Source organism: Podarcis tiliguerta (genome assembly GCF_965153285.1).
Source record: "Podarcis tiliguerta genome assembly, chromosome: 4".
Classification (NCBI taxonomy): domain Eukaryota; kingdom Metazoa; phylum Chordata; class Lepidosauria; order Squamata; family Lacertidae; genus Podarcis; species Podarcis tiliguerta.
The window spans coordinates 30,758,517-30,782,042 of NC_139537.1; the positions used below are offsets into that span (position 1 = coordinate 30,758,517).

Below are 23,526 nucleotides of genomic sequence, written 5' to 3' on the forward strand. Positions count from 1 at the left end.
GTTGGTGCTGATGGAGTTGTAGTTTAGCAACCATCTGGAGTGCCACACCTGCCTTACGTGGACCAGTTTGGTGATAATACCAAGAAGGGATTATCCCAAGTATCAAATTGTCTGCCAGATTTTGTCTCATAATTGGGTACTGTATTCCAGGCACTTTTTATATTATTATTTTACATAGTACTTTTGTGAAGTTAACTTCTTTATCTTGATTTCTCCTTCTTATTCATCACTGTCCTATACATATCTGGAACTATAAGGAATGAAAGAAACAAAGGATAAATGAAAATTTCCTCATGTGGAGGCACTCTAGCTTACCATATCCAACAGCAACAATAATGCTTAAAGTATTTTTGTAGCACTTAAAGTACTCATTTAATTAAAGTTCACATTTACATAAAACTTCAGAATATTCAAAGTATGTGGAAATGTTGGATAGTCCAGCCTTCATGCTCAACAGTCAGGGTTATAAACCAACAACATATGGGCCACAGGTTAGCTACCCCTTTTAAGACAAGAGGAAGATGACATTTTTCAAAAAGGGTTCTAGGGATCTTTGCATTGCTTTAACATGAGCAATATCCTGGTCTTGCCATAGTTTGGTGTTCCGTTGAGTAACTTGTTCTGAACCAGATGTATGTGATTTATTGAATTTCGAAATAGTTTGGTGGTTGAAACATATGAAAGTTTTAAAAAGGCTCCTCAGCTTTTGGTTCCAAAAGGTTGCCTAAATGGTCTTCACACTTTTGTGGCCTGGATAGCTCAGTTGGTTAGAGCATGGTGTTGAAAACAGCAAGTCTACAGGTTCAATCCCCGTAAGGAAAAGCTGAATATTCCTGCATAACAGGGGGTTGGACTAGATGATCCTCAGGGTCCCTTCTAACAACATGGCTCTATGTGTGTGTTTTTTGTAGAGCATGAGACTCTTAATTTCAGGGTGGAGCCCCACGTTGGGCGAAAGATTCCTGCATTGCAGGGGGCTGGACTAGACGATCCTCACATTCCCTTCCAACACTACAAATCTATGATTCTATGAAATAGTTGAACACAGTTGCATCTTACTGCTTTAATTGCGTTTACATTGCATGTTTGCATGCACACTGGATATTCAAGCTGTTTATATGCCAGTTACCTATATGGCACCTAACCATGTCTACTCAGAAGTAAAGCCTACTGAATTTAACCCTTGCCCTAGTCCAGATCAGTGGGTGGGTAGGTAAGACTGTAGCCTTAATTGCAATAACCTGTGGATAAAAACAATATAAGAAATGAAAGAAGCAATTAAAAATCAATACTGTATGAATATTTAATATGATGGAAGCGGCCTCGTCTGTCTTCAGTAACAAATCTAGACACACGGCAGGCCACCTGAATGAATCCAAAGACCACCGTTTGCAAAGCCCTGTTTGTTTCTGATTTTATACTATGGCTTGTGGTTTATCATCTCTTGTAAATTACTTAAGAGACCTATTTGCAGTCAGCGACTAACAATTTATTATTAACAGTAATGATGATGATGATATAAGAATGTTTTATATAGGCTGGTCGTCTTAACTCAGCAAGACAGAAAAGCTGCCTGCTTTGGAAAGCGTAACAGCCTTTAAGGTACCAGAAACCCAGACAAGAAGGAAAACCAACTCAGATAAACTGTTTTCCCATCCTTCATTCGCTTCTGCGGGATCTCCTTTATTTCGCTCGTGCGTAAATGCATTCCCCATAATTTGAGAATGGAACAGTCCACTGCTCCCGCTCCTTAGAACCCCCTTCTTTATCTGTGAATGGTACAATCCAGTTCCTTGCCAAATCCAGACAGTGATTAACGCCCGTCGCCGCCACCCGCTGGTGCCGGGAGTTGCGAAATTTGATTGGCTGGCAGATTGCTAACTGTACTCCAGTGCCATTGGTCTATACCTCTCTCGACTCCACCCCTGCTGGATCTGCTATTGGTCATCGGACCTCAGCAAGCGCTTTCCCTTCTCCCACCCCTCCGAGGTCATTTAAGTTTATGAAAGAAATAAATAAATAAAGGGAGAAATAGAAATGCGTAGAAAAGGGGAGGGGTGTGTGTGGAGGCCTCGCAACCTAACCTGCTAGGCGGCCTGAAGAGACGCATTTTCAGCCAATCATTGGTCACCCTGGCAGTCAGCCCGGACAAATAAAACACAAGTTATTAAGCAGGTCAGCCTTAACCATACGTATATTCTCCAATGATAAGCATCGGTGGCGCTTGATCGACAGGCGTCAAGACCAATACACCGGGGACAAAGCGGATTTGTTTTTCCTCAGGGCCGGAGTTCCTCCAATGAGGAGGGCAGCAAATTAAAGGCGGATGGAAAGAGGCGGAGAGCATGGCTGTTTGTAGACGCGAGGCTCCTCTGGGAGTGGCACGGCTGTCAACTAATGGGGGATATGAGCGGGGATGGCGGGGCGGGACTAAGAGCCAATGAGAGACTCGCCTGAGGGGAGGGTGGTGGCCGTCCCTACATTAAAGTGTTGAATTGGCGTGGGAGGCTGACAGAAGATGAGAGAGGTACCCGCGCTTCCGGGGTCAGTGGGGGGTGAGGAGGTGTGGCTAACTGCGGCTCCGCCCTCTCGAGGGGTTGCGAGAGGGGAGATGCTGTTGGCGGGAGGGGGGAGTTGAAGTGGGGGTGGGAAAGGGAGGCAAAAGTTCTCTCTCTCTGAGGAGAGAAAAATAAAAAAAAATAAAAGTTTGGCGGCGCCCGAGGGACGGCGCAGCCCTTTGACGGTCTACTACTGTGCTCAATGGGCTTACTCGCGGGTAAGAGTTCCCGCCGTCCCTTCGAGTGTTTCCATTCGGAAGGGAGTTGAGCTCGGGGCTTGTAAACTCTCAAATAAAAGTGCCTGTGAGAAGCCGCACTTAGATGGGAAGCAAGGCCGGCGAAACCGAGGAGACGTCTCCTAGGATTACGCCTTGAATGAAGGCTGCAACCCGGTGCGCACTTTCTTCCCGCTCCTCGGAGTAAAGCTCTCAGGGCGACTTACTTCCGAGTAAACACACACACACACACACACACACACACACACATATACAAACCCTCCAGTGAGATTTTACTGTGGCGTAAGCTTTCTTTCTGAGGCGCGAAGTATTATTTTCATTTGACATAAATAATAAGTCGCGCTGAAAGACACATGCGCGGGTACGGAGAAAATTAAATTGTGAAATGCGGGGGTAAAAGCGAGTTCGGACCCCAGCGAACTTTTGCCAGAATTCCCACCATCTATTATTATTATTATTATTATTATTATTATTAGCGTGTTGTTGTTACTCTGTTACTGCTGCCGCGTTTGTATTGAAGCAGATGCCCGAGGACTTCTAAGCTTTTTCTTTCTGCAAATCTCCCTGGTGTTTCTGAGGCGTGATTTTAGGACGCTCAAATCTTTTCAGAGCGAAGTGCTTAAGATTCTTCTGCTCTAAGCATATGGTCTGGTTAGGAGGTTAACAAAAACACAGACAAAAAAAGAACTGCTAAATTGATTTCCTAATGCCTCACTACAACAACAATATAATAATAGGAGGGATTTAATTAAAGTTGAAAATTTGGAAAGGGCTCTCGTTTCCATTTGAATCAGGATTTTTTATATTCTAAATGATACCAAATTTTCAACTGAAGGCACGTAGCTGGTGCTTGGGGGTAGGGGAAGATTGGGTAAAAAAGCAGGAGTCACTAGGTGTTAGTGGCAGGCACGGGAAGAGTTAAGGCTCGAGTGTGGTAAGTCCACCTTCTGCCACCTATTTAGCCACTCCAGGTCGAGTACCCCTTTCTGCTAATCTCCCATTGGTCACCTGAACTGTCGATTTAGCTCTGGAGACTATCCAAGAGCTGGAAATCTGCTTGCATTTGAAGGGCTGGGTAGGAGGCTAAAGAGTGGGCAATGCCTGCTGTGGCTCTTTTCCTCTCTCCCTGGTTTTGGCTGTCTATAGGCTCAACCCTTCTTCCTTAGTCCCCTAAACCAAGTCCTGCTCTTTCCCTCGTTTCTACCCACCCATGTTTACGGAATGAGAAAAATAACTCTTATTTTCCCAAACTCAAAAAACTTCAGTTCAGTGCTGAATTTGAGAGAGAAAGGAATGTAAGTGAAATATACTCAGAGTCGCAAAGTGATTTCATGCTCTTTATTCAGCTCATAGTGGTGAGGAGGAAAGAATGAATGTCCCCTCCAAGTATCTGCTTTATATACATTCTCTACACAATGGGCTGCACATGATTGGCTAATTCTGGAATTCTACTGTAAGCCAATCAGGTTGTGGATTCACTTATATCTGGAGCATGATTGGGTGGTTCCTGCCAACCAATCAGACTGCTGCATTGTTCTAGGACCAATCAGACTGATGCATTCTGAATCCTATTGTTCTAGGACCAATCAGACTGCTGCGATTTGGATCCTATTGTTCTAGGACCAATCAGACTGCTGCAGTTTGGATCCTATTCAACTCAGTACATAACACCCCTCCCCTCTAAGTTCCAGTCCTGCCCGGGAGGTCACATTCATAGTCCTCGAGGTATGCCGGCGGCCTACGTGTGCGTTGCGGCCTGTGGTGTTCCCTGGTCCGGGGTTCAGGTTCTGGCTCGTGTTCCAAGGATGCTGGCTGTGATGGGCCTGTTTGGTCTGGCGCAACCGGCTCGCTCAGTCGTGGTTCTGGTTCCGGTGTCCTTTCGGCCTCGCGGGTCCTCTCTGTATTTACTGATTCTGCCTCTCCTGCTGGCCCCTCCTGCTCTATGGGCCTCACTGCCGCTCTGTTCCCTTGGGACTCCTCTGACCTTTCCTCCTCCTGGTTTTCTCCCGGGAATCGTCGCCGTATCTGGTCGCAGTGGCGGCGCCAGCATTGCCCCCCATCCGTTAGCACCTCATATGACACGGGGCCAGTGACCCTGGTGACTGTGGCGGGTACCCATGCTGGGCCTGCCCCAAAATTCTTTGCGTACACTGGGTCCTGGGCCTCGAAGGTCCGGGGGTTCCTGCCTTCCCCCACCACTACCTCATCCTGAGCTCTATCGGGGTGAAGGCGGTCCAATCTGATTGCAAGGCGCCGACCCATTAGTAGTTCAGCGGGGCTCCGGCCAGTCGTTGAGCTGGGGGTGCTGTGCTGTGCTAGGAGGAATGTGGCAAGGCGGTACTCCCAATCCCCTTGCGTCATGCGGCGAAGGGTGTCCTTGGTGGTCCGCACCATGCGTTCCGCTTGGGCATTGGTGGCAGGGTGGAATGGCGCCGAACGGATGTGGCGGATGGCGTTCTGCGCTGTGAAGGTTTGGAATTCTCCTGACGTGAATGCAGTCCCGTTGTCTGAGACGAGAGTGTCAGGGAGCCCGTGGGTTGCAAACAGCCTGCGTAGTACCCGGATGGCTGCGGATGTAGAAGTGGACGGTACCAGTGCGACTTCCAGCCATTTGGTGTAGGAGTCCACCACTATGAAGAATGTTTTCCCCTGAAAGGGGCCAGCGAAGTCCACATGCAGGCGTGACCATGGTGCTCGGGCGGACTCCCAGGACTGGACTGGGGCCCTTGGGGGATCTGGGCGGGATTCTTGGCAGGCCTGGCAGTGTTTGACCCAGGCCTCTATCTCTCCGTCGATCCCCGGCCACCACACATAACTCCTGGCCAGGGCCTTCATTCTTACTACCCCTGGGTGTGTCTCGTGTAGGGCTGTGAGGACCCTTTTGCGGAGGGGCTGGGGAACAACGACCCTGCTTCCCCATAACAGGCACCCCTTGTGGGCCGACAGTTCATGTTTGCGGGTTGTGTAGCCAGCGAATTCTGGCCCAGGGCTGTTGCTGGGCCATCCCCTCCACACCCAGTCCAGGACCCGGGAGATGACCCTGTCTTTCTTGGAATGGTGTGCAACTTCTTGTGCCTGAATGGGGCGGTCGGGAAGCAGCTCCAGGCTCATAACCTCTTGTGCAGGTGCTGGGTCGGGGCCTGTTTCCGGTAGTGGTAGCCTGCTGAGAGCGTCCGCATGGCCCATCGCCTTCCCAGGTCGGTGAATCAGTGCATACTGGTAGCTGGCAAGGAAAATTGACCACCTGAGGACGCGAGGAGACAGCACTTGGGGGGTCTGCTTTTCGGGGGCAAACAAGCCAAGCAACGGCTTGTGGTCAGTCACCACGGTGAAGGGCCGCCCGTACAAGAAATCATGGAATTTTTTTACTCCCTTCACAATTGCCAGCCCCTCCTTGTCTATTTGTGAGTAGTTCCGTTCGGTTGCGCTGAGTGTCTGGGAAAAGTATGCTACTGGTACCTCTCTTCCATCCGGGAGTTGGTGTCCCAGGACAGCGCCAATGCCATAGGGTGAGGCGTCGCATGCTAGCACCACCGGCAGCCTCTCGTCGAAGTGTGCCAAGACCGAGTTTGAGACAAGCAAGTCCTTGACTGCCTGGAATGCAGCCTCCTGGCGCTGGCCCCACACCCAAGGGGCCCGCTTGTCCAGAAGTCTGTGTAGGGGCTCTGCTACCGCCGCTTTGTGGGGAAGGAAGGAATGGTAAAAGTTCAATAGTCCCAAGAAGGCCTGAAGTTCAGTCTTGTTCTTGGGCGCTGGGGCATCACAAATGGCCCGTACCTTGTCCCCAGTCGGGTGTACCCCTTCTGCGTCCACCATAAATCCCAGAAAGTCCACCTGAGGCACTCCTAGTAGACATTTTTCCCGCTTCACCTTGAGACCCGCCGTCTGGAAACGGTGCAGAACGGTGCGGACCCGGTCCTCAAATTCCTCTGGTGTGGGCCCGGCAATCAACACATCATCGAAGAAGGGGGTGACGCCAGGAATTCCTTTAAGGAGAGAGTCCATTAGGTTCTGGAATATGCCTGGTGCCACGCTGACGCCGAATTGCAGCCGCTTTACCCTGAACGCTCCTCTGTGCGTCACAATCGTCTGTGCCTCTGCTGTGGCCTCATCTACTGGTAGCTGTTGATATGCTTGGGCCAAGTCCAGCTTGCCAAAAATTTTCGACCCAGCCAGGGTGGCAAGGACATGGCTGACCACTGGCACTGGGTATGCATGGGCCGTGAGGGCCTTGTTTATGGTACATTTGTAGTCTGCGCAGATGCGGACCGAACCATTAGGCTTGACGGGTGTGACGATTGGGGTTTCCCAGGGGGCATTAGGCACCGGCTCCAGCACTCCTTGCTCCACGAGCCGGTCCAATTCCTCGTCTATACGGGGTTTCAGGGCGAACGGGACCCGGCGGGCCTTGAGCCTGACTGGTCGTACTGCGGGGTCAAGCTGTAGAGCAATGGGGGGGCCCGTATACTGTCCCAATTTCCCATCAAAAACCCCCGGAAATTCCTTGCATATGGCGTCCACGTCCACTTGTAAGCTAGTGTTGTTCACCCCGGTGACGGCTAGCCCCAGTGGTCCAAACCATGCCAATCCCAGTAAGCTAATGTAGGGGCCCTTGACCACAAGCAAGTCCAGTTGCCGCGTCCGCCCTCGGTATTGCACCCTGAAGGTCCCCACCCCCATTGTGGGGACCTTACGTTTCTGGAAGTCCCGGAGGGTGAATGGGGCCGGCCTGAGTTTGGGACCCCAGTAGGACACCGTTTCCTTAAGGTCCTTGCCGAGATTATGGATAGATTTGAACCCGTGTCAAGCTCCATGCGGCATGGGGCCCCCTCTATCAGTACCTCTACATAAATTTTCTCTACGTTGGGGTGGGGCAACTGGTATACCTGGAAGTCCGTGAGCTCCGTTGAGTTGCCTTGGTGCGTTGGGCCCCGGGACCTGGGGCTCTTGGATTGGTCATCTGATGCCTGGCGTCGGGTGGGCCGAGCCCGACACACCCGGGCGATGTGCCCCGATTTTCTGCACTGCCTGCACTCTGCGTTGCGGAAACGGCAGGTCCTCCTCTCGTGACTTTCTCCACAGCTTGCGCAGTTCCCTCCTTCTCGTCGAGGCAGCTGTGGTATGTGGGCTGCTTGAGTGCGCTGCTGTACTCGGTGCACCTCCTCCCTGTTGGATCCTGAGTCGTCGGTGAGGTCTTCGTGGTGGACCCTCGGTTGGGATGGCTGGCTCGGCCGTGCCTCTTGCGTCGACTTCTCAGCAGCTTCCGTTGCCAGGGCCTCCTCCAGAGCGACCTGGAACGTTAGGTTCTTATTAGCGTAGAGGCGTCGTTGCAGCTTCTCATCCCTCAGGCCACCGACGAGGCGGTCACGAAGCATGTTCTCCAGCTCTGAGAAGTTGCAGAACCGGGCGGCTTGGCGGAGAGAGGTCACAAACCCAGTTATGGTTTCCCCAGGGGCTTGCCGCTTTGCGTAGAAGGCATTTCGACGAGCCACCACTGAGGGCTGTGGCGAAAAGTGCCCCTTCAGCTGTTCCATTATTGTTTTGTATGGAACTGTAGCGACGTCTTCAGGCGCAAGGAGAGCCCGGGCGATTTCAAACGTCTCCTCTCCGCAGACGCTGAAGAATATTGCCCTCTTCTTGGCGTCTTCTTCATCGGTGACCCCTTTGGCTTCTAGGAGGAAGGTGAAACGAGAGGCGTACGCTTCCCAATCTCCAGATGCTGGGTTGAACGGCGAGAAGCTGCTGTTGGTTGCCATTCTGAGTTCCTTGTGTCCCGGAGCTGAAGCCTGGATACACGGTGCGAGGCAGCGGTGCGGCAGGTGGCGGTGCTGCGGTGCGGTGTGTGGCAGTCAGCTCAGCGGGATCCCACCTTCGTCGCCAGTGAAATATACTCAGAGTCGCAAAGTGATTTCATGCTCTTTATTCAGCTCATAGTGGTGAGGAGGAAAGAATGAATGTCCCCTCCAAGTATCTGCTTTATATACATTCTCTACACAATGGGCTGCACATGATTGGCTAATTCTGGAATTCTACTGTAAGCCAATCAGGTTGTGGATTCACTTATATCTGGAGCATGATTGGGTGGTTCCTGCCAACCAATCAGACTGCTGCATTGTTCTAGGACCAATCAGACTGATGCATTCTGAATCCTATTGTTCTAGGACCAATCAGACTGCTGCGATTTGGATCCTATTGTTCTAGGACCAATCAGACTGCTGCAGTTTGGATCCTATTCAACTCAGTACATAACAGTAAGAATGCAAGAAGAAGAGTAAAGAGGGTGAGGAGTTACAGGGGAAGGGAAAATGCTGAGCCGAGCCACATGGGTGGTAGTGTTGCAGAACTTGTAAGGAAGGGTCAAAGCTGGGCAACTTCACATTGTCTAAGGGTGCTTACTGAAAGAAAGAAAAAAAAGGACCAATATTTTCCATGTTGAGCCATGAATGGACAGTAATCTGAATGTAATTCTTGAGAAAGGGATTCAACCTGTGATTCTATACACACTTGATTGGAAATTTCTGAGAGGTTTGCTGCTAGGCTCTTAAGGGGGGGGGAGTGCCACAAGACTGTTTTGACTATTTTAGTTGAAAGTAAATTCCATTGAAGTCGGTGAGACTTGCTTCAGATCAAACATGTATAGGATTGGGCTATAAAAGGCCTTGCTGTGCAAACTGCAAAGACACCTTAAGCTAAATTTGGAAACAGCAAGGAAACATATTTTCAGGACAGTAATTAAGTTGGAAAGTTATCCACTGTTATCAAGATCACAAATACAAATTTCAAATGATTTGCCAACAGGAAAAATCCTAGGTGCCTAGAAATTTGATATTCTGCTGGAGAAGAATTTGAAGTATTTTATGTAACTCACTTTATAAATAGATAAGTACTTAATGCATATTGCAGCCCAGTCCTAGCCATGTCTACTCAGAAATAAAGTCTATTTAATGTTTAATCCAATAGGTTTTACTGCTAGCAAGTGGGGCTAAGATTGCAGCTGTCATCAACTTTTTTTCATAAAGAGTGAAACATGTTGGGTGTCTCCTCTTTTTCCTAAGAAAGCTTATGAGATTATTTTCCCATTTTATTTCTAATGTGTCATTCTTTTTGGATTAATTCATTTTGAATTATTTTGTGATAACTGATTTGGATTCATGGCTTCAGTAAATGATCTTTAGAAAGGTAAAACAAGTCCCTCTTTTGTACCACTCCATCTGTCGCCCCATGACTGTGATTGCTACTGTGTCATTAATTTGTAATTAATACCAGAGCTTACCTTTCAGAAGTAAATCTTTTTCTGGCACAAAACTCATCTCTTTTTAAGAATTGGAACTTTTGGCTTTGCTATATATTGCATCCTAAAAAATGTGGATGTGTGAAACAGCAGAATTTAGGAAGTCTGATAGATAAATCCATTGGAGCCTTTAAGGAAGACTTGGTTCCCCTATAATTTGTGGTTTGGCTTGTTTATTTAGTCTGAAGCTGCCTACACATCATTTACCTTTGATATCAGAAAGTGGGAGATGGGGATACTATTAATTAAATTACAAAACAACAACAACAAAAAACAAACCCTCAAGCTAGCCTTGGGAATCTGCTGACCCATCTCAAAGGCTAAAGAAATACATTTTGTATCTGTTATAAAACAGTGATTACTAGATCTTGTAATGAGTCCCTTGAATGTCAATAGTGGTATCATAAATATACACCTGCCTATTCCGACACCTATAAATTCTTGGTAATTTTGACCTGCCCGAATGGTGAAAGAAATCCATGTTAGTGACCTGTACAATGGGTTTAAGGACACCTTAGAATCTTCCTTCATGGCCACAGAATTTATCTCAATGGGCATTTGCGCTTTAAATACCACAGTGTAAAACTTCACCATATGCACACATATGTCTATTCGTATAATTATTTTCTCCTTTGCCAGCTATGATGTTTAAATTCTATATAAACAGACATCAGTATTCCCTTCATGAAACATCTTTATTTAATTCGCATTAGAAGTCTCCTCATCCAAGTGAATGCATTGAGTATATATCCCCAAATGGTTAATGTACTTCAAAGCCACCCATATGAGATCTGAAATCTGGTCCAGTGACCTAAGATATGCCTGAAAATGGGCCATATTTTAAAGATGGAGCAAGGAGTGCCTCTTAAGAGAAGTTGACATTCCAGCACGAAGCAAGCCAAACCACAAATGATATGGAAAATTGGGTGTGGGAGTTCTACTGCATTTTTTTCATACTTGAATCAGCCTTGGTAGAGATGGCACCTCTGCTAGAAGCCATGAACAATAATCTGTGCTGCAGAATGCAAACCTTAGTATAATATACAAGTAATGACTGATAGTTAATTATATTCTCTGAGAAGACTGAGAATTATGAAGTGATATTATGCTCGTACAATACTACAAGAAGCATGAAACACTAAAAGTAGTAAAGTTTCCCCTTACAAATAGGGGAACCCAGTATCCCCATGAAGCTTCTTCAGTCTTTCCCTTTAGTCAAAGGTTGCCTCCCCAGCCCCCACCCACCCCTTGCGATCTTTGGAGGTAGGAAAGGAACATCCAGAGCCTGACTAACCAAGTGAGTGTTGCCCTTGGCCTAAACAGTTGTATGTGTATGCAATATTTTACTGGTTTGTTTGGAAAAACAAATTGACAGTGTTCTTAAACACAATTTCACCATGAATGTTTAGATAGCTTTGTGGGGAAACAGTATAAATGTACTTATATATACTTTGTAGAAATGCACTTCTAAAATCACAAATGCTTGCTTCACATTCATGTGTGTGTGTGTGTGTGTGTGTGTGTATGTATGTAAAAGAATTATTCATGTGGTGCACTAACTGTAGTGGCCATTCCTGCGTTCCCTGGACCCCCGCCTTTGGGTGCACACTAACATATTCACTGTTCTTAAAACTTTAACCTCTACCCAGAAATATTTTCTTCTGTTGCATTCTAAGTGTTCAGTTGTTCAACAAAAAGAAAGCAGGCAGTCTTTCAGAAGTAAATACATAGCTGCAGAAATTGTTTGTTGTCTCATAGCCACTTCCATTCCTGTGACTTTGCAAAAGGTGCTTGGAGGGATTGTTTGTTTCCTCCCCAATATATACTAATGGTTACAATACTTTACATCCTCCTGATGCTGCTGAACTACAGCTCTCACCACTGGCCATGCTGGCTGGGGCTGATGGGAGTTAGAGTCCAACGACAGCTGTTGGCTGCCCCCTAATTTAAGGTGCTGATACTTTGATTCTGCATCTAGGCATGAGAGACCCAAAGCACACAAAAACCACCACCTTGCAAGTATTCATGCTGTACTACAGACAGAAACAATACCTCAAGGATCAAGCTAGGCCTTCGTCCTTGATATTCAGTAAAAATGTATACATTTCACACATAGTGAAAAACCAAGAATGAGACATAAATTGCTTTTGTCTATAGCTACAAAAAGAGCACATATTGACAGAAACAGATATGAGATATGTGTTCCTGCAGTTTCCCATCAACATAAAGAATAGTGTGAGAAACTAGTTTGTTATGCCTTCATGCAGAACATCTTCCTTTGTACAAAATATGCTACCTCATTCTTAGCACACATATGTACATTTCTCCCTTGAAAGTAGTTCCATCATTCAGAATGCACAACTTGGGAGTGACGCAACAGATTGTTGCAGTGTGTCCTCAACCCCCCAACAGAAGCACACCTGTTCAGGCCATCTGCCAACAGGCTCAGGATAAGAGCTGGCTGCTAGTCCTAACCTAAACCTTTCTTGCTATACAGCTTGGTGGGGAAAACAAGGCTGGGGCAAAGTTAAGAGTTTTTTAATCTTGTAGCGTGCATCCCCTAACCCTAATAATTGCCTCCAGGATACTCTCACCTGTTAAGCTCTTAAGCAGGCCAATTTATTCTCTTTCTCTCAGCTGACAAAGATTCCATAGCTCAACTGCCCTTTAGCATGAATTTCACTAATAGACTTGCATAAGTCGTATTAAAATGTGTTAAATTGTTTGTGATTCTTATATGCCACCCTTCCTTCCAAAAAAGGAGCCCCAGAGCGGCTACCAATATAAAATAGCACCAGAGCAGATTTTGGGGGCATAGAGAAAGAGGAAGGGGAAGACCTGCTGCTTGTGCAGCACACGGCTAAACACACAAGATGCTTACCGTATTTTTTGCTCTATAAGACGCACCCGACCATAAGACGCACCTAGTTTTTAGAGGAGGAAAACAAGAAAAAAATATATTCTGAATCAAATGTTGTTGAAGAGGCTTTGCGCAGCTATCGCTGAAGCCAGAACAGCAAGAGGGATTGATGCGCAGTAATCTCTTTCTGTTCTGGCTTCAGCGATAGCTGCACAGCCTGCATTCGCTCCATAAGACGCACACACATTCCCCCTTACTTTTTAGGAGGGAAAAAGTGTGTCTTACATAGCGAAAAATGCGGTATTAGAGAGTGTGCTAGTACTATCATTCTGGAGATCTCGTAATGTTCTAAATGATACTGGATTAAGTGATATTGTGGATTGTTTAAATATTTTGGAGTTTGTTAATCATATACTCTTCAATCAATCCATTATATTTAAATAAATTGGCATTTCATGAAACAATGAACATAAATGCCTTTTTGATAACATACAATGTAATGTTTGTTTTAAGAAAAAGCTTATTATTTTTAGAAGACACGTTTGTGAAGGGGACTCAGCAGAATAAAACCATTCCTTAAAAAAGCAGACAACTGTGTGCTTTAACTTTGCACCTCGACAATAAAAAATTGTCTCTGCTTATTTTAAATGCCTGTTACAAAATTAAAAGATACTTATTTAAAAACAACCAACAGACAAATTTTATACATGTTTACTCAGAAGTAATTCTCATAGAGCTCCGTGGGGCTTACTCCTAGGAAAATGTGTTTTGGATTGCAGCCTAAACCCTGCATATTTTGGGCACAATCTATCAGAAAACTGTACTGTGACATCCTCTTTGATTTGAATGGCACCATGCAAGTGTAGCAGTTGGCATGGAACAACCCCTATTCAGATCACTGGGGTTGCAAAGGAGAAGCTTGTGCTCTATTGTGCAGTTAGTTACAGTCTCTTCTTCAGCTTGGAAGTATCCTTCATTTTATACATAAGGAAAACTTGATACTTTCAATGAAAAACGTGTGTTTATTTAGAAATAAGTCCCATAAAGCTCAGTGGCGTTTACTCCTAGGAAATTGGATATGAGATTGCAACCTTAGTCTTTAAGTCTGCAATCCTATACCAAAGTTTCCTTGGACAAAGTCCCATTGACTACAATAGGACCTACATCTGAATAAACATGTATAGGATTGTGCTGTAAATGATTTGTGGTTTAAATCCAGAGCATGCTGACTTTCATGTTTACTTCATCTAAACATACAGAAGTGTTTGTGGTGGAGACAAATCCTGTAAAATTAAGCCATTCTCTTTTGTAATACTTTGAAACAATGTAATGTAAGCATTTTTAGGCATAATAGGAATTGTGAGAGCTGGTAAAATGGACCAGGTCTGAAAGATACCCCAGAAGCTAAATTTCCAGATCAAAGGAACAGCTATGGGAAGAGGAAAAACCCTTTATTTCATAAATGTGATTATTTACAGTAGAATCTTCACATTTCAATAGTCTTTGAATTTCTGAAGTGTATTTTTATATACAAATCATATCTTAAAATTAAGAGGATAAGGCTCTGCATTTCAGCAGCGATTTATGTCTCTTGGTCTGAATTGGCTTTGCAAACATTAATAAATTAAGGTGAAAAAGCTCATTGTGGTAGAAAATATCCTGTCTTAATAGATGAGAAAACTTAAACATGAGAAGGTTAATGGCATTATTGTCTATGGATCTTCAATGCCTTTTGAAATTTAGGGATAGATTCTAAGGGGGGAAATGACATCAATTTACTGACAGATGAATAGTACTCTACAACTGAAGTTGGCAAGCATCTTTAAATGGGATATGGTGATATGAAATCCCTGAGCATTTTTAAGTGTGCTCCTCACAATACCTTGCAACTTAAAAAGCACACCTTGACTCATACTCACACTGAATTAAGTCATCTGGAATTTTATTGTAGGAAATGAAAAAGGTTTCAATATTCAATTATCAATAGCAACATTGGAAATGAAGCAAATTGGTATTGATACTGTTCCAGGCTTGGAAATAGTCACTTGCCTGCTTTCCTATGGGAAGTAAAATTTGCCTCCAGGCAGTTAAGGCCAGATGTGGCAACACTGTTAAAAACAAAAAATTGGGTTGGGGATTGTCTTGCTTCTTTCATGTCAAAATGAATGGCATATCCATGTGGGAGCAGGCAATGTATTAAACACTTTTGGGCCAGCCATTTCGTGGTTCTAATTCCAAGGCTGCAATCTTCATATTGCCAAAGATGTTGAAATATAGCTGAGATTCTGGTAATTATTAGTAGCAGGGATGCTTCTGAATTCCTCATTGGTCCTGAATTTAACAGTTCTCATTTACCTTCTCCTGCTTGTGGATTAGCACCAACACACATACATGCTCTCTACCATTCTTGTAGGTTGGATTTTCAGAACCACTCAAATCCATTGTGCATGGATTGTTTGCTCTTTCTTCTGTTCACATATTTGTTTTTAATTTGGCTAAACCGTGCTCCAAGCTTATGTAGACAATAAAACACAATTGGACTAGCATTTCTGTTAGTTACTGTAAAGATACAACTTATTAGCTTACTTGTTAATGCAGATTCTAGTGTGGTGCCTCCTGTTCAAGAAACACAGAATGAGGTCTTTACCTTTGGGGGCATGGTTCTCCTTTTAAAGTCTGACTGGGTTGCAACTGTTCTTCTGCTTCCCTGCTGAAGCCCTCTGTGACTCAGGGGCAGAGGAAGGGGGGTGCAGTGGGGGCGGTCCACCCCAGGTGCCACCACTGAGGGGTGTGACAAAATGCCGGGCGGTACTCACCGTGCGGCTTGCAGCGCACCCAGTTCATGCGTCTCTCCTGGGAGTGATGCAGTGGCTTGGGTGCCTGCAGGTTCCGTGCTGCCCCAAATGGTCTGCCCACTGCCTGTCCCTCAGTAGTAGGGTGGCTGAGTGGGAGGAGGCAGGCAGACTCCTGGGAGGCCCCGTGGAGCATCTTGCCCCGGCTTGCCCCACCCCACAGGCAGCTGGCACTGCCTCCGCAGGCAGCTGGCACCGCCCCTGGGCGCAGGGTACACGCGCTGCCCCAGGCGCCCAATCAGCTTGCTCCAACGCTGCTGTGACTTGCTAGTATTCATCTACTATTCACCCTATTCACTTGTAATTTGTTTTAGCTGATCATAATACAGTATTGTATTTTACAATTGTAACCAGACCTTTGACCAAACGGTGAAGAGTAGGTAAGAAATCCAGTAAGAAGTAGAATAGTATAGGCTCTGGATTTTTATCTACTCTGCTTGATGAACTCAAGGAAGCCAAAAAGGGCTTTATGCAGGTGATTAGATAGCAAACACACACAACCCCCCCCCCCCATATTAATGTGCAATGTTATTTGTGTGCAAAAAAATTCACACAAAACGAATTGCAAGAAAGTGGAGTAAGAGTACATGGCCCATGTTCTGAAATGCCTTAATGAAATTGTACATGTAAAATCAGAAAACAGAATGTGGTAGAAAATATGGGACAGAAGGAACCCATGGAAGAATTACAAATGGGGATGGGGAGTCAGTTTGACTATTGCCAATAATGTGAAAACGTACAATAGTTAGGTTAAACTGTACAGCAGGCAAGTGAATCTAAAGCTCCAAGGTGTCATTCCTCTCTTGGGATCATTAAACACATTCACTCCTCTTGTTACAACAAAAAAAAATCATACAAAGGGTTGCTTAGGCATATTAGATGTCCTTAGACACTTTAATAAAGCCCCAAATATGTGGGATGCTATGATTATGACTTTTTATTAAAAAAGGAGGGGTGAGAATCGTGTTCTTTTCAATTTGAGGCTGATGGTGCTACAAAAAAATACGTTGCAATTATCATATATAGGTGACACTGACTATAGTGCGAGAAGGAGAGGCCTGCAAAAACGCTTTTGTTAAACCATTTTTCAGCACACAAAAGCACTTGATTGGCACTTCACTGATTTAATAGCCCATTTGTAATGCAGAAAGAACATCACTGAAGACTTTAGCATTATCCCAAATCTAATAATTGAATTTGTAGGTGCAAAAACCCAAGATTTCTAACACACAGGAAATCTTTTGGAGAGCATGAAACAGAGAAGTTGTGATTTTAATGTGTTGTATTTTATCCTTGTGGTTCTTAATGTAACAGACTGGGGAATTAGGAAATTTTGGTTTTGTTACTGCATGTTCTTCTGATGCCTGCAGCAAATATGTACTGCAATCCTGAATTCATTTACCAAGAAGTAAATTCCATTGAACACACATTGGTTTGCTTTTTTAAAAAAAAGAATAAAAAAACCAGTGGGTCCAATAATAAGCTGAAAACTTCACTGTCAGTTTATGAAATTGTAATTGAAATGTGAAAATAAGTCCCTTTTATGCGAGATCTGATTCCAAGCCAGTTTGTTTCAATGGAATTAAATGCAAATTATTATTTTTTTCTCTGTCAGATGTTCTTAGGCCCACTGGTAATTTTGCATAACATGATTTCCCCCCTCTTTTAACATTGCAATAATCCTGTGAGGTAGGAAAGAGACACAAAATACAACTACCAATATTATAAGATCTTTATGCAGACCTATGGTGCAGCCATACTGTGTACAGTTTTGACTCGCGCAAGAGCAAGGCACCAAAAGACCCATTTCTTTCATGAGCAGCAGCACTACTGCAAGCGCAAGCGCTGGCTTCAAACACCAAGCTCAGCAGCAGAGGCGCTGGAGGGGGAAAACAGGACATTCCAGGATTGACTCAGAAGCTGGGATGGCTTCTGTAATTCTGGGGTGTCCTGGGAAAATCAAGATGGCTGAAGTGGAATTTGCTGCCAAGGAGTGTGGTGGAGTCTCCTTCTTTGGAGGTCTTTAAGCAGAGGCTTGACAACCATATGTCAGGAGTGCTCTGATGGTGTTTCCTGCTTTGCAGGGGGTTGGACTCGATGGCCCTTGTGGTCTCTTCCAACTCTATGATTCTATGAAGGGTATGGGCAGTATGTCTCTGAACAACAGAAATGGAGAGCTATTGCCCTCCTGAGCTACCTTTGGACTTGTCAGAGACTGCTTTGGAAAATAGAATGCTGGACTAGCAGGGCCTTTTTTAGTTTGCATACTCACAGTCTAAATTCTCATATTAAGTTTTGGGGCAGAGTCAGAATTTAAGTCCTGGTCTCCCTGCCATGGACCAGCTCTATAGCTATTCCATTATCAACTTCCCTGGGTGAGAGAAGAGGGAGGCAGGCAGACAAAGACACATCTACGTGGTTGCTCCCGAATCAGCAGGAAGTAGCTGCTTCCCCTTCTCCCTCTATACTTGCAAGAGCAAACCATTATCTGTGTGGACCCTCAGAATAGGGCTTAATAGGAATAATAATAAAAATAGGCCTACTTGTCATACATGCTGGAAGTGCAACAGAAGTGAGAAACTTCTGTCTCGCACATGTACACTAGTTTGTTTGGGGAGAAATTTTCTTTAGAAGCACATCGCTTGTTGAGATATCAGGTTTTAATTGGGCCACTAAAATAAGAATCGTGGTTGAGCAAGTGTTTCCTTAAGTACTAATAGTCTGTTGCCAGGATACTCTATAAATACAGATTTTACTAAGGCATATAGGTCATAATAGTTTGCAATAGTTTATGTGGTGCTAATTGTATCATTATCTATTAATACTATTAAACGTCAATATCTACGCTTAACAGGATCAGCTTAGTTTCTCAAAATGAAGCAGACTATTTTTGTTTTGGCTGCAATAATGTAGGTGTGTTATTTTAGATGGGCCGCAAATGAGATTTTTAAATGTTTAGTTATTTATTTTTGTGTTCTTGTATACCATTTTTCGTACAAAACAAATGAAAACAAAAAACAAGTGACTTCAAACCGGTTCACATAAAAGCAAATAAATAGGAATCACAAACACAGACACAAAGAATACAATAAAAACCAACAAAATCATGATGATCTTTATAAAACACAGAAGGACTAGCAATAGGAAAGTAGGGGTTGGGGAAGAGTCAAATTAAACTGGGAAAGATTGGAAGCACAAACAAGTTTTTGCCATGTGTTTGAAGCCCATCAGTGTCATGAACATCCTCACCTCCACAGGAAGGAAGTTTCGCCAAGTTTTTAAATCAAAACCTATTCTTTTTGTGTTGTGTGATTCCTGTAGCACTCTATTCAGAGTCTTGATGCTGCTGATGCTAGTTTATACTTATTTTTATAGTTTGTATTTTTCATGCGCTTTTGAATTGGGTTCTCTCTCCCCCATTGCCTGCTCATTGGTGAATATGCAAGGTGTTGCTGTCATTTTTAAAACTCCCTTAAAAACAAATACTGTATACAGTCATACCTCGGGTTACGATCGCTGCGGGTTGCACGTTTTTGGGTTGTGGACCGTGCCGAACCCGGAAGTACCGGAACGGGTTACTTCCGGGTTTTGGTGCTCGCGCATGAGCAAAAGCACAAAATGACATCATGCGCATGCGCAGAAGCACCAAATCGTGTCACGCGCATGCACAGACACTGCGCTTCAGGCTATGAACACTGCGGGTTGCGAAAATGCCTCCCACACGGATCATGTTCGCAACCGGAGGTATGACTGTACTGTAACTAACTAACTGTACTATCTTCAAAGTGCACAAATCACTTTAACCCAAAGTATAAATAAATAAAAAAAACATGAGCTTGCTGGCACTCAGTTTCTGGCTCCTTTTTAAACATTTAAAATATGTTTGATTTCTTTCTTGTAGCTCCTGCTACTTGTGCCCACCTCTTGTGACAGTATTTTAGACTGGCTTCCCACAAGAGCTTACAAATCAAGCAGGTTAATGTCTTCATTAAAACTGAATTGCAGTTTACTTTGGGAAAAAAACATATTTAATATTTCAAGATATTGAACACTAAACTACTATTAAGCTTTAACTAATGCATTTACTTTGCTGACACTTACTCTCCGATGGGACATGTAGCTCAAGTTAATGTCACTAGAAGTGATGTTTAGGGCTTCGGGAGACTGTTTCAAACCCACTCTTAGATGATTTTACTTTCAAACCCACTCTCTGCACTTGAGAAAAAGTTTTAAATAAGTGATCCCACTTCTTCACCAGCCCTATTTTAGAAACACAGTCAATGCTGTCTCTTGTATTGCCTGCACATAATGGTTCAAGAAGTATAGGGGGCATATAAAATAATATGGGGAGGGAGGGTAGTTAGTTTTTGGATTTTGAGAAAATAAATAGTGGCAACTGACAGGGTAAAAAAAAAAGGATGTTACATTGCACCAAGAATAATTAAACCCATATGTCTGCAAGACTGACACTTGTCCTAGTCAGGAAGCTTGAACGGCATTCTGTGGGGAAAGCATCCTCCCCATTACCTGCCCAAGTTCCATGCAAGTCTTCTGGGGTATAGGGATGCGTGTTTTAAGTGCAGTGGTACCTTGGTTTCCCCAGAGTGGCTGGGGAAACTCAGCCAGATGGACGGGGTATAAATAATAAATTATTATTATTATTATTATTATTATTATTATTATTAATTATTATGACAACCATAATCCGTTCCGGAGGTGCGTTTGTAAACCAAAACAGGTTGTAACCCAAGGTGCGCTTTTGCCAATGGGGAGTCCAAAAATTTTTTTGTTCGTAATCCAAAAAAGAAAAGATAAAAGGGTTGTAATCCAAAAAAAGGTTGCAAACCGGGACACACACTTGCGGGTTTGACGTGTTTGTAATTCAAAACGTATGTAAACCAAACCAAGGTACCACTGTATCTTCTGTTTCAACAGATAGATTTTAAGGGAATTTCAGGGTTGCACTTTTTTCTTTATTTCTTCATATGTTGTCAGACTTGGCTCAAATAGGTGCAAGTTATATTAGGAACGGCAAGTGAGACCTTGTACAGTGCCTAGAGGCAGCCCTGTCAAGTACAGTCATACCTCATGTTACGTACGCTTCATATGACGTTCTTTCAGGTTACGTCCCGCGGCGACCTGGAAGTACCGGAAAGGGTTACTTCTGGGTTTTGCCGCTCACGCATGCACAGAAGCGCAAAATGACATCACGTGCATGCACAGAAGCGATGAATCGCAACCTGCGCGTGCACAGACGCACCTCTGCGGGTTGTGTCCTTTTCATGTTGTGAATGGGCCTCTGGAACGGATCCCGTTCGCAACCAGAGGTACCACTGTATAGCTAAGGCAGAGGGCATTGCCTTCCCCGGCCTGCATAACAGCCGTTTATTTTTGTGATTCCAGATTGCACCCCAGTTAAGGAGAATTAGGGTATGCTGGCTTTTACTGAATACTGGTAGCCAGCCTGGGTATCCTTCAATGAGCTTCTCTTTAATGATGTGCAGTATATCTGAGCATTCTTTGATCCAAACACCTGGATTTTCCTAAGTTTTCCTGCTTTGCTTGAGGAATCATGTCCGCTTTATGGTATTCTGTGGGGAGGCTTTTATATATGAGGGATGGGGAGCCTGTGCTTAGTCCAACGATACGTGGAGGGCCACAGCTTTCCCTTTCCCTAATCACACCGCTTGTGGTTTCAGGAATGGAGTACAAATAAATATTGACACAAATGCTGACTGTATTAACCAAAACCAGTGGGTTTTTTCCAACACAGTGCTAAGTCGGGGTCAGCCCAAGCATTAACGGTAGTGCAGTGAGACACCCCCCACCCCACTGCACTTCCTAAATCTGTTCTAGGAGTTTCCCCAACCATCTGAAGCAAATTGGGGAAGGATGCATGGTGTATGTGGGGAGAAGAGGGGAAGAGTCTCATTGCGCTAGCAATAATCCTTAAACTGATGGGACAAATTAGAATACCACCCAATGTAACATTATTTGTTTTATAAGTAAGCATTTGTCTTAGATCTTGAAAACAGAAATAAAAAAAACCTTGTCTTACTTTTTAATAACCTTGTTAACAGCTTTAAAGTTAGATGAAACTAATGCCATTCTGCCTTTAAAAGTGCAATGATTTCTCTGCTTTATTTTTAACCAGGTTGTGTTTGTTTCTGGGAGGCAAATAGAAATTAAGGCCAACCTGAAATTCCTAGCTGCAAGTCTCCAAACAGTATAGCTAGCTTGTATTTTTCTTCTTTGAAGAGTCATGCAGACATAAACTACTAGCCAAATCTTCTGAGTCTCCTTTTTTTTTTTAGTCCGAGAAACTGATGCTCAAACAAGTTTATCCAAGGGCACTTGCTTTATTAGAATTAGGATTGGATTTCAGGGACCCGTCCTAAAAGTTGCTCCAACACCTCCTTTTAAAATATTTTACAAGCATCTCTGTATATGTCATGTTCAGAACTATGCAAGTAAAGAGTAATATAGCTGCACGGATTAAGCAAACTGCCTTACATTTGCACTTACTAAGCCTTTTCTTGGTTAAAAATTATTTCGCACTTTAAAACAATGTGTGTATTCATGGAATGGGATAATTGTTACCTACAAGCACAGCAGTCAGCAACAGAAATGGATGTTTCCTTTGCAGAACAGCAGTTTGCTCATATTGGTCTCTTCAAGCATTTAGCTTGAAAATAGATTGATCAGTAAGAGAGTCCTACAGATGTAGGAAGCCACGATTAATGATCAAGACCATGAGTAGGCAAACTAAGGCCCAGGGGCCGGATCCGGCCCAATCGCCTTCTAAATCTGGCCTGCGGATGGTCCGGAAATCAACGTGTTTTTACATGAGTAGAATGTGTCCTTTTATTTAAAATGCATCTCTGGGTTATTTGTGGGGCGTAGGAATTCATTCTTTTTTTTCTCTTTCAAAATATAGTCCGGCCCCCACAAGGTCTGAGGGACAGTGGACCGGCCCCCTGCTGAAAAAGTTTGCTGACCCCTGATCAAGACTCTAGCTTTCTAGCATCCATTAGTTCTCAAGGTTCTTTCAATTTTTCTTTTGACTGATCTCTCACTCTGGAGATAACATGCAACACACATGCTGCTAAAGCATGAAAAAGTTGACATTTTGGGGTCTAACCCATTTTGTCTATCATTTACCACAACCAATTGTTGGTTTGCTGGATATTGGCAGTTCTTGTTAAAATGGGGAAATATGTGAACACCTGGACTAATGACAGTTACAAGTTGTGATGCTTTCCTAGAATGCAGTTGTTTAACTGGAGCACAACATGGGGCTGCTATGTCTATACCAAACCTTTCTTACGAAATGCAGATTATATTTGTGTAAGATTGTTCAAGGAGCTTTTCTGAGAAGAGGGGCTTACATCTCAAAAACTACAAAAGCATGAGGAATGTTTTCAGATGTTGCGAATTGTTCAGAATCAAGAATACTGCCTTAAAGGGAGAGAGATGCAGCAAGTCCAAAATGCCTGGACTTATGCTACAAGTTCCTCTCATAAGAAAACTTCATTAGGAATATTACCTTGCCTAAGTAAGAATAAAATTAGATTTACAAAATGGAAAATACATTGATGTTGTTATTAACAGTGTTAATAAACGTTATTACTTGTGCTGACTAATGGGGCTTATTCCAACAATACAGAACTAAGTAGTTCTGGGACAAAGCATTCTGAATGCCTTCGTTCGTTATAATCGTGGATTAAGT

General features: G+C 44.0%; 1 protein-coding gene across 10 annotated transcripts in view; it reads left to right on the top strand.

Moving 5' to 3' along the window:
- The first annotated feature begins 2,421 nt into the window (after positions 1–2,421).
- Positions 2,422–23,526, top strand: part of ZBTB20 (zinc finger and BTB domain containing 20) — a 500,505-nt gene continuing 479,400 nt past the window's right edge. For 2 of the 10 annotated variants that reach the window (XM_083437067.1, XM_083437097.1), the window contains exon 1: positions 2,434–2,527. The gene's annotated coding sequence lies outside the window, so the exon portion shown is untranslated. Of the gene's footprint in view, positions 2,528–23,526 lie in introns of all 10 variants that reach the window. The other 8 variants (XM_083437081.1, XM_083437104.1, XM_083437066.1 and 5 more) reach the window with 7 other exon arrangements.